Source organism: Trichosurus vulpecula, assembly GCF_011100635.1.
Source record: "Trichosurus vulpecula isolate mTriVul1 chromosome X unlocalized genomic scaffold, mTriVul1.pri SUPER_X_unloc_2, whole genome shotgun sequence".
Lineage (NCBI taxonomy): Eukaryota > Metazoa > Chordata > Mammalia > Diprotodontia > Phalangeridae > Trichosurus > Trichosurus vulpecula.
This window is the reverse complement of record NW_023494378.1, coordinates 2,271,124-2,282,515: the sequence shown is the minus strand read 5'-3', so window position 1 is coordinate 2,282,515 and position 11,392 is coordinate 2,271,124.

Genomic DNA, 11,392 nt, shown 5'->3' with positions numbered 1-11,392 from the left:
AGAAGAGCGGGAGAGTGGATGATGAGGGGAGAAAAATCAAAAAGAGAGGAAGAAGGAGGCCTTACTTCTGAGGTGGGTGGAGGTTCCAATGATGAATTCTCAATGGGTGAAGAGAGATGAAAAGAGGGTATAGATTATTGGGGAGGGAAAACTTAACATGGTTTAGTGTCCTGTCTGACACCTGCAGTAATTGGCATTGTCCTGAGAATGAGGCATAATGGAAAAGGGAAATCCATGGAGTAAGCCCTACAAGACAGTGGCAGAAAGTGTGTAGAGGGCAGAGCCTAGGATGAATACCCTGGAAGCTTTGATTTCTTGAAGAATACTGGAAAAAATAGGCCAGATGATTATAGGGATTATGAATCAGAGAATGAGGGTTTAGAGTAAATAGAGAAAATTATCCTATAGGATTATATGAATGAGGGTCTAGAGTAAATAGAAAGAGAAAATTATTGATGAAGAAAGTGAGAGAAATCCTTTTTGGAAAGGGGTGCAAAAATGAAATTTAAAAACTAGCTGAAGGGGAGAAGAGAAAAGGGTGACTGAGAGGGGAAAGATTGGGAAGAAATAAATAACAAAATAAAAGCAAGAAAGAGGAATTAATAAAACTCTAAAGGGAAAGGGGTAACAAATAAGAGGAGGGGGTCAGGGATGAGGGGAAGAGAGCCAGTAGGAACAGGACCACCTTAAACAAATTGAAGTAAGAGGGGGGAGAATTGTAACTTGAAAAAAACAATTTTAGAGACAGGTGGAGAAAAATATGAACCCAGCTCGTAACTTTAAATGTGAATGGATTAAACAATCTAAGAAAACAAAAAACAAGTGACAGATTGGAAAGAAAATAAAACCATACAATCTGTTGCTTATAAGAAATGCATTTTAAAAACAGACACAGGAGAGGATTCTGGGAAGATGGCAGAGTAGGTCAGAAAACTTTCTGCTCTCCAAATTTCCTCCACAAAAAAAGACAGAACATTGCCTCAGAGAGAATGTGGAGCAGCAGAAATAGACAAAAGTCAGGGTAAAGCAGTAGTTGTTCTAAGACAACCTAAGAAGACCTCAGGAAAGACCTGGCCTCTAGAGGCAGAGGTTTGGCCTGAGTGAAGTGCAAACACCTCCAGGCCAACTCTGGAATCTACAAACAACAAGCCCTGGGGGCAGCTGGGGTTGGGAGGCAGCCTCGGCTGTTTCATCTCATGGACAGTGTAGAAGGTCTGATGGCTGAGGAGAAGACCTATGGACCTTCCACAGTCTAGGGATGCCAAGTACAGCTGTGCTGATCAGACATGTCCCATGCTGTGGCTGCAGGGAGAATGAGCTAGCACGCACCTGATGAGTGCAGTAGTGAGGGGCAGGGACCCTGCTGGCTGTGGGCACTTTCAGGAGAGCAGAGTCTCTGGTTTCAGTTCCAGGAAATAGAGGACAGCTGTAGTTTGCGTGGGACAGCATGACCAGGGGTTCTAGCTTAGCAGTGGAGAGGAGAGCCCAAAGTTGAGCCCCAGGACAGACATCAGAAAATATGAGTCTTGGGACATCATTCCCTATACCTCAGGACTACAACTTGATCATGCTAATGGCTGCTAAAAATAAAGTAAAACAAAAATAAATTGATAAAAATAAGCAATCAAAGGAGAAAGAACCCAACCATAGATAGTTACTATGGGTATAGAAAAGATCGGGGTTCATATTTAGAGAAAGGTAATAAAGCTAAAAAAAAAAGCTACTCCTTTTTTAATGAGAAATGTCAAGTGGTCCCAAGCACAAAAAGATTTCTTAGAATTTAATTTAAAAATCAAATAAGAGAGATCAAGGAAAAATTAGGGGAAAAAAAGAGCAATCCAAAAAAAACAAGATAATTATGAAAAGAAAGTCAACCAGCTTGAATTAGAGAACCAAAAACTTAAGGAAGAACATAATTGCTTGAAAATTTGAATTGGGCAAAGGGAAGCTAGTGACTAAGACACACAGAAATAGTAAAACAAAATTAAAAGAATGAAAAAAGAGAAGAGAATATGAAACACCTTATCAGAAAAACAGCTGATCTGGAGAACAGACGAAGGAGAGACAATATAAGAATAGTTAGACTACCTGAAAGGTACAGTAAAAAAAAGAATCTTGATACAATATTACAAGAAATTATCAAGGAAAATTGCCCAAAATTCTAGAACAAGAAGGCGAAGCAGAAATAGAAAAAAAAATCCATTTCTTACCACCTGAAAGAGATCCCAGGAGGAAAATTTGTAGGAATGTCATAGCCAAGTTTCAAAGCTTCCAGATTAAGGAGAAAATATGGGAAGCAACAAGAAAAAAACAATTTAAATATTATGGAGCTACAATGAGGATTACACAAGACCTAGGAGCTACTACGTTGAAGCACTGTAGGTCTTGGAATACTATATTACATAGAGCAAAAGAGCTGGGGTTACAACCATGGGTAACTTAACCAGCAAAGTTAAGTGTAATCCTGAATAGGGGGTGGTGGGGTTGAATGGACATTTAACCAACTGAAGACTTTCAGGTATTTGTGACAAAAACAGCCAAACTTAAGGGAAAATTTGACATATAACATCCAGAAGAAATAAAGTAAACATTAAAGAAAAATTATAAGAGACTCTATAAGGTAAAATCATTTACTTCTTAAATATGAAAATATCAGTTCTATTATCACTGTCATTTTTATTTAAGTAGTCTGAAAGGAAGACTTGGGCTGAGCTGAGTAGGACGGGGTGATTCTTTTTTATTTTTTAGCTTTTATATAGTATTTTATTCTCCAGTTACATGTACAATTTTTAACATTCATTTTTAAAACTTTGAGTTCCAAATTCCCTCCCTTCCTCCCTTCCCACCCCCCCATTGAGAAGGCAAGCAATTCAATATAGCTTATATATGCATAGTCATGTGAAACATATCCATAATAGTCATGTTGTGAAAGAAAACATAAACAAAAAAAAACTCAAGAAAAATAAAGTAAAAAAAGGATGCTTCAATCTGTATTCAGACACCATCAGTTCTTTCTCTGGAGATGAAGAGCATTTTTCATCATAAGTCCTTCAGAGTTGTCTCAGATCGTTGTGTTGCTGAGAATAGCTAAGTCATTCACAGCTGATCATTGAACAATATTGCTGTTACTTTGTACACAGTACATTTCACTTTGCAATGGCCCATGCAAGTCCTTCCAGGTTTTCCTGAGAGCATCCTGCTCATCATTTCTTACAGTACAATAGCATTCCATCATAATCACATACCACAACTTGATCAGCCATTCCCCAATTGATGGGCTTCCTCTCAACATCTAATTCTTTGCCCCCAGAAAAGAGCTGCTATAAATATTTTTGTACATATAGGTCCCTTTCCTTTTTTTTAAATATCTTTTGGGATACAGATCTAGTAGTGGCATTGCTAGGTCACAGGGTGTACGTAGTTTTATAGCCCTTTGGGCATAGTTCCAAATTGCTCAACAGAATGGTTGAATCAGTTCACGCCTCCGCACATGATGGGGTGATTCTAAAAAAATGGTTTAGGGAGAGATAAAAAGGAGCAATCATCTCATACAAATGAGGCAAAAAAGGAAAAATTGATATAGAAGAAGCTAGTAGTGGGAAGGGTGGGTAGTGCTGAAAGCTTACTCTCACTGGGAATGGGTAAAGAGGGAACAACATATATATCTAGAAGGGTATAAAAGTCTTCTAAATTCAGAAACAAACAAGAGGGCAAGGGGGTAGGGTGGGGGGAGAGGATAAGGGAGGGCTTCTTGGAGGGGTGGGTAGGTTAATGAACAGGAGGGCAAGGTAGCAGGTAAAGCAGAGGAGCGATGAGGGATAGGAATAGGGTGAGAAGGATAGTGAGGAAAAATAGGAAGGAAAATATATAATATTTACATATTATATATACAAATAATTATATGATATATACATATATGTATAATAATTAGTATATAATATATAAAATATACAAGTAATACACAAGTAATTATATAATATATGCATATATGTATCAAAATTAGTATATAATATATAAAATATACAAGTAATTATAGCTTAGAACATGAATGGGATTAATTTACTCATAAGATGGAAAGTGATAGCAGATTGAAAATTCAAATTCAAGAATATGTTGCTTTCAGGAAATGCTATAAAAGTGAGAGATACAAACAAACATAAAATAAAGGTCGAGAGTAGAATTTATTATGTAAAAAAAGAGCAGGGGTAGTAATCATAATTTCAGACAAAGTTAAAGGTAAAATAGACTTAATCAAAAGAGAAAAATAGGGAAACTACACTATGTGTCAGCCATATTACTCAATAGTGGTTTGAACCATTTAAAATAACTAGACAATATAAAATAGAGAGTATATCTGCCAAAACAGGCACAGAAACTATACAAATATAAACATAAAACACTTTTTATACAAATAAAGTTAGATCTAAATAATTGAAGTAATATTTGTTGTTCATGGGTAAGTGAAGCCAATATGATTTTAAAGAATGACAATTTTACTTAATAATCTATTTATGTAATGCCATCTTAATTTACTAAAATATTATCTTACTGAGTTAGAAAAAATAATAACAGTTCATTTGGAAGAACAAAAGGTCAGGAACTTCAAAGAAACGAGGCGGGGAGATAAAGGAAGCAGAACCAGTGGTATCAGACCTTAAACCATATTGTAAGGTAAATGCATTGTTGAAGTGTAAAATGGATAATTTTGATTATTTTAAATTAAAATTTTCTTGTGTAAATAAAACACATGCAGCCAAGAATAGAAGGAATGCAGGAAATTGGGGGAAAACTTTCATAGACAATCTCTCAGATACAATGGGATTGGGTTGGAATATTGCTGTGGTGTAGGAAATGAGGAGCTGGCTGATTTAGAAAAACATAGAAATACTTGGACTTATGAAAGAAGATGCTATCCATGGTCAGAGAAACAGATGACAAGTAGAAATAAGCATAGTATAGTCTTACATGTATGTGTATGAGTATATATGTGAATTTATGTTTATAGATATCTATGTATATGTACATGTGTGTATCTGTGCTTAATTGTCACTTTCTGGGGGGGGGAGGGGAAAATAGTAAAAAGTGCACAGCATAGAATAAAAGAAAACCTATGAGGAATCAAAGAAAAGCTGTACAGCTTTGAAAGCAATGTTTAGTATTTATTATATAAATTTTCCTGAAATGGAAATTTATTGCTTTACATTGAATCCTCTCCTATGTTCTGCTATAGCAATGTTTTTTTTCTTTTCTTTTTTAGTACTTAAGTTTAAAATAAATCTAAAAACTTAAAAATATAAAATATTTTAATAAAGGATACATAAAGAAAAAACAGACACAAAATAAAACTGATGGGATAGAAGCAAATTTACTATGCATCAAGTGAATCCAAAAAAAGCAAAGAGTTGCCATCATGCCATCAGTCAAAGAAAAAATGAAAATTCAAAAAATAAAAAGAGATGAGCTAGGAACTATAGACAACAAGCCAACAGCAGCAATATTAATTACTGGCATAATTAAAGCATGCTACAAATGCCTTAGCATACAAATTCATAAAGGTAGCACTGTCTGAGCTACAAGAAGACAATAGACAGTAACACACTAGTGACAGGACACTTCAATATCCCTCTATCAATTTTGGACAAGTCTAGCAGATAAACAAAAGGGAAAATATGGAATGGAACAAATTACTGGAGAATCTAGAGTCAAAAGATGTATGGCATCTTCTAAATGGGACAGTAAAAGAATATATCTATTTTTCTGTACCATATGGAACTTTTACAAAAATTGATCATGTAGTATGGCACAGAGATATTGCAAACAAATGTTAAAAGGCAGAAATAGTCCATATATCCTTTACAGACCATAATGCAATAAGAATAGAAATTGTTTTAGGGACCACAAACAAAAGATAAAGACCTAAATGGAGACTTAATGAAATCTCAAGTAGTGTCAAAGTTACAAGTCAAAGAACAAATCATAGAAACAATAAATAACTATGTAAAAGAAAATGATAATGACAAAATTCCTGGGATGCAGCTAAAGCAGTTCTCAGGAGGGAAATCATAGTTTTACAATCATAAATTAACAAAATAGAAAAAGAAAAAATTAACTGAATATGCATTTTTAAAAATTAGAAAATCAACAAGTAAACCTAAAATAAGCACAACAGTGATGTTAAAATTAGAGGGGAAATATATAAATTAGAAACAAAAAAAACATAGAAATGATAAAACTAAAAGCTGTTTCTTTGAAAAAATGAATAAAATTGATAAACCCTTAGGTAATCTGATTAAAAAGAAGAGAGCAGAAAATCAAATCAATAAAATAACAAATAAGTAAAGTGAATCATACCAAACTAGCAGAAATAGAAAGAATAGTCAGGGCACATTATGCACAGTTATATGATAACAAAACTGAAAACACAAACAAAATAGAAGAATACCTTCAAAAATATAAAATACCCAAACCATCAGAAGACCAGATAGAGATCTTAAATAGTCTGCTCTCAGAAAAGCAAATAGATCTAGCTGTAAAGGAATGACCAAAGTGTGTGGGGGGGGGAACTCCTGAAATTAATGGATTCACGGAAGAATTCTATCAAATTTTTAAAGAAGAGTTAGTACCCATACTTCACAAATAACTCTCAAATATTAAGAAAGAAAGCACCCTACCAGAATCCTTTTACGAGACAAATACAGTACTAATACCTAAACCAGGGAAAGGTAAAACACAAGAACAAAACTATAGGCCAATATTATTAATGAATATTGACACAAAAATTGTAAATAAAATCCTATCAAATAGACGATAGCGATTTATCCAAGAAATCATAATCAATAGCTTTTCTATTTAATAATGATGATGATTAAAATAACAAAACACAAGAATCAATAATAGAAAGGAGAATCCCAAGTAATTACCAAAATCTAAATAATTACAAAATGCATAAAATATCTGGGGATCAACCTCCCAAAGTACACAGAAGACTTGTATAGATTCAACTATGAAGCACTCCTTAAAGAAATAAAGAACAGCCTAAAAAGCTGGAGGAATATTCAGTGCTCATGGCTAGGTCATGCCAATATAATAAAAATGACAATTCTATCAAAATTAATTTACACTTTTGATGCTATACTAATCAAATTACCAAGGGCATACTTTACAGAGCTGGATAAAATAATGACAAAATTCATTTGGATAAATAAAAGATCTATAATAACAAGGGAAGTAATTAGAAGTAAGGACAAGAGGGGAATAATACTCCCAGACCTCAAACTACATTTATAAAGAAGTAGTCATCAATTCAATGGAACAGACAACAGATGCAGAAACAATAGAACTCAGTAACTCAGTGCTGAATAACGTGAAAAACACAAGTTACCTGGGGAAAACTCCTTATTTGATTAAAACTGTTGGGAAAACGGGAAAGTATTCTGGCAGATGTTAGACTTAAACCAGCACTTTGACACAACATTCCACTATACATTCTAAATGGACATACGATCTTAATATAAAAGATCAAACTATAAAATATTAGAAGAGACACAGATCATATACCTCTAATAGCTTTGGGTAAGGGATATATTCTCAACTAAACAAGAGATAGTGGCAATTACAAAAGATAAAATAGGTAAATTTAATTACTTAAAACTGAAAAACTTCTGCACAGACAATATTAACACATTTAGAATAAGAAGGGAAGTGGCCAAGTGGGAAATTTTGTATCAAATTTCTCTAAAGGTTTGGCGTCCAATATGTATGAACAATAAATAAACGAATGAATGAATGTGCGTATACATATATACATATAACAACCATTCCTCAATAGATAGACAAAGGACATGAACAAACAGTTCCAAAGAACTGCAAAGTATTTACAACTACCTGAGAAAAATGCTCCAAATCACTAATAATATGAGAAATACAAATCAAAACAATCCTGCAAATTGAAAAATGACAAAAAATGCACAACAGTGGTGGAAGCATTATGGAAGAATAGACGCACTAATACATTGTTGTTGGAATGGTGAAGTGGTGTACCTATTTTGGAAAGAAATTTGGAATTATGCAAATAAAGTGACTTATAGCCTTTGAATAAGAGACTCCATCACTGGACTTATACCTCAAGGAAACCATTGATAAGAAGAAAATCCCCATATACATCAAAATATTTATAGCTGCACTTTTTGTGGTAGCAAAGAAGTGGAAACAAAGCAGATGTCTATCAGTTCAGGAATGGTTAACACATTCTAGTACATGAATGTAATGGAATATTACTGTGCTGTAAGAAATGATGTATAGGATGAATACAGAGAAGCATGGAAAGATCTATATGAATTGATGCAGAGTGAGGTTAGCAGAGTCAAGAAAATCTATGCAGTGACTACAACAATGTAAATGGAAAGGACAATGACACACCAAAAAAATCAAAAATAAATATAACAAAATTGTAAATATCAACAATGACTCAAATGAAGAGATATGAGAAGAAATCCCCAACCTGCCCCTTGGTGCAGGTGGGAGGTCCACAGGTATCACACATGGTACATGTTTTTGGACTTTTATAATGTATTGATCGGTTGTGCTGATTTTTTTCCTCTGTATAAAAATAAAATACACCACTATATGGGATGGCTCTCAGGGAGGAAGGGCAATAAGGGATACATGGGATATTATGGTGATATAAGAAAAAAAAACTTCAATAAAAATTATTTTTTAAAAAAGATGGATGTGGGGCAGCTAGGTGGCGCAGTCAGTAGAGCACCGGCCCTGGAGTCAGGAGGACCTGAGTTCAAATCCAGCCTCAGACACTTGACACGTACTAGCTGTGTGACCTTGGGCAAGTCACTTAACCCCAATTGCCCTGCCCAAAAAATAAATGTATGTGCACAAATATGTACATGTGTATATGTGTATATACACACGTACAAAACATCCAGCTTTGTATATACAGAAACACAGTGTATATTATATATATGCAAATATATCCATAAAAAAAAGATGGATGTTCAACAAAAGAGGGAAAGTTGAGGCAGGAGAAAAGGATCCAGTAGGGAGGGAGATGTTGAAATAAGGCAAACTGTGGAGAATGACTAGGGGGACAGTCTGTTGGAGGAAACAGTATGGAATGGGATCCCTTAAACAGGTAGAGGAGTGAGGCCACTTCTTCATGTGAGACAGGAGTGAAGGAGGAGAGAGGAGCAGAAGGCATCTGAGTGATAGGAGATGAGAGAGAAGAAGAAGGAGGAGGAGGAGGAGGAGGAGGAAGAGGAGGAGGAGGAGGAGAGAGAGAGAGAAATAGAGAGAGAGAGAGTTCATGGTGAACAGCTGCAATTTTTTTTCTGTACAATATGAGGCAAGGTTCTCAGCTGAGAGAGGGAGAGGGAAGCCATGGGAGGTTGGAGGAGGGATGAGAAGGTTTGGGAGAGCTTTTTATGTATTATCCTACTGGATTATAAGCATTGAAATTTTGGTATAGTTCTTGGAGTTACGAATATTGCAGTTTTTAGCAAAAAACTTTTCTTCCTCTTCGTCTAGAGGGCCAATAATTATTCCAGAGCAAACTATTTAAAAATAAAATTAAAAAGGAAAACTTGACTGTGTTTGTAAGAGAGAAAAGTCTTTTGCCACACAATTTTTAAAAGCTAATATGTAATTTATATTAAGTTTAATATTATATTGCATAAAGTCTTCCTCCAGTGCCTTGTCTTGGTGGAGCTGACCTTGCCTGGGCTGTTGAAGGCTATGCCAGTGGTTCAGAAGTGAATCTAGCAGCTTCCACAAAACTAGAAAGGCTCTGAATACTTCCCTGGTGTAGACTGCCATTCAAGGGTTAGGCTAGCTACATACAGAAGGGTCCATCAGCAAACGAACTCTTGATGATGAAGGATTAAATTAGTGACTTCGGGTAATTAAGATTAAGCTGCTTGGTTGTTGTCCTTGTCCTTGTCGTTCCTGAAGAGGAGCAAAATGGCATCACTATGCTTGAGTCAAGATTCAGTGTGTCCGACTGCGGCTGATCAAGCCAATACACACTCGGAATGCTCTACCACAGGTCGGGCACAAACAGTCTGTGTGAACATTTGGGGTGGATATTCCAAGTTTGCGCATCCTGCGTTTCCTTTGAGTTGTTTCAATTCTGCTTTGCTCATAGAGCACAGCACCTTCTCTGATGAGGGCATGCCATGCTGAGCAGTGCTGTGCCAGTGTCTCCCATGTCACATAGTCAATTCCAAAGTTCTTGAGAGTGTCCTTGTATCATTTCTTCTGACCATCACGTGAACACTTGCCCTGTGTGAATTCTCCATAAAATAGTCTTTTTGGCAAGTGTGCCTTTTACATTCAGACAGCATGGCCAGCCCATCAGGGTTGCTCTCTCTGAAGCTGAGTTTGAATGCTTGGCGGTTTAGTTCAAGTAAGGACCTCAGTGTCTGGTACCTTATCCTGCCAGGTGATCTTCAGAATCTTCTTAAGACAATTCAAATGGAAGTGATTCAGTTTCCTGGCTTGGTGCTGGTGTCCAGGTTTCACAGGCATACAACAATGAGGTCAGCACCACAGCTCTGTAGACCTTCAGTTTGGTGATCAGTCTAATACCTCTTCTCTCCCATACTTTCCTTTGGAGTCTCCCAAATACTGAGCTAACTCTGGAAATGCAAGCATCAACCTCATCATCAATGTGTACATTTGTATTGGGGATCCTTGAAGAATTTGGCCTTTGTTTCCTTTGATTAATTCAGTGTCTTTGATTGAGTCTTACTAGGTGCTAAGCCCCAGGCCCAGACCCCTATCTATTAGGTGCTAAGCCTATGTGGGTGTGAATTGGTAACTAAGGTGGGGCTCCAGGTGGGGCCAATGAAGGGAGGTGCTAACTCCAGAGCCAATCATAGGAGCCTAAGTTCTGGTCGCTCAGATGATGTTTGATGAAGTCTGAAACTGTATAAAAAGGGAGAACAGAGCTATTTGCTTAAGGCTCTCACTCCCTGAGGCATGGGACTCAGGATAGCTGCTGTAAGGGCCTTCCGGCTGAACTCAGATGTTGATGGTTCTCTTGGTAACTATGAATTGTATTGAGTCTGTTTGTAATTTGATAGTATTTGCTCTGAAGTTCAGGGTGCTGGCTTTTTCCCCTGAACTAAGGGAATGATATTTGTATGCTGGATTAAAGTAAGATTGCTAACTCTTTAGCGTTGCTTTCCTTAGTAAAGCAGATCAAAAGAACCTAGGCTTGCAGCGTTCTGTGAGCTGGTTGTTGTTGGTTTTTCATCCCCCACAGCAGCTGCTAGCTGGATTGTTGAAACAACATCCCTGGAAAGAACACTACCAAGGTAAGTGAACTTGTCCACACAATTTGAAACTTCTCTGTTTGCTGTAACCGGTGGTTCCAGGTATG